The sequence below is a fragment of the Rhea americana genome, unplaced genomic scaffold (assembly GCF_003343005.1).
Source record: "Rhea americana isolate MKP2758 unplaced genomic scaffold, rheAme1 scaffold_20, whole genome shotgun sequence".
Lineage (NCBI taxonomy): Eukaryota > Metazoa > Chordata > Aves > Rheiformes > Rheidae > Rhea > Rhea americana.
In genome coordinates, this window is record NW_028186150.1 from 158356 (window position 1) to 158769 (window position 414).

Here is a 414-nt window from a genome sequence, read left to right on the forward strand (position 1 = left end):
CCGCGCCGCGCCGCGTCCCGGCCGGGCTCTCACCTGCTGCTCGCCCCGCGCAGCCCGCCCGCGCTCGGCGCCGCTTTCCCGTGCGGGGCGGGTGCGAGGCGACCGCAGGCGGCGGCGCGAAACTCCCACTGCGCGTTGAGCCCTAGGACTTCCCTGACCGCCCCGGGCGGGGACCCGCCTGCCGGGCAGCGGGGCCGGGGGCGGCCGGCGGGGCCGGCGCCTGGACGAGCGCAGCGGGCGGTGCTTGAGAAATCCGACAGAAGTTGGATTTCGTTTATTTATTTATTTGAACGCACGAGGTAAGGAGCATCGCCACCGGTGCGAGCGGGCTGCTGTCATTACCGGGGTCCGTAGGGGAACGGGCGTCCGGGCGCTTTGGCGAAGGGCGATGCTGGCCGGCCTCGCGCGGCGGCA

General features: G+C 73.7%; 1 long non-coding RNA gene across 1 annotated transcript in view; it reads right to left on the reverse strand.

The window, feature by feature from the left end:
- The window catches only part of LOC146596463 (uncharacterized), a 21097-nt gene extending 20997 nt beyond the window's left edge, over nucleotides 1-100 (reverse strand). Inside the window, exon 1 of the long non-coding RNA XR_014895707.1 lies at nucleotides 34-100. This is a non-coding gene — a long non-coding RNA (uncharacterized LOC146596463). The remainder of the gene's footprint in view (nucleotides 1-33) is intronic.
- Nucleotides 101-414: the final 314 nt, after the last annotated feature.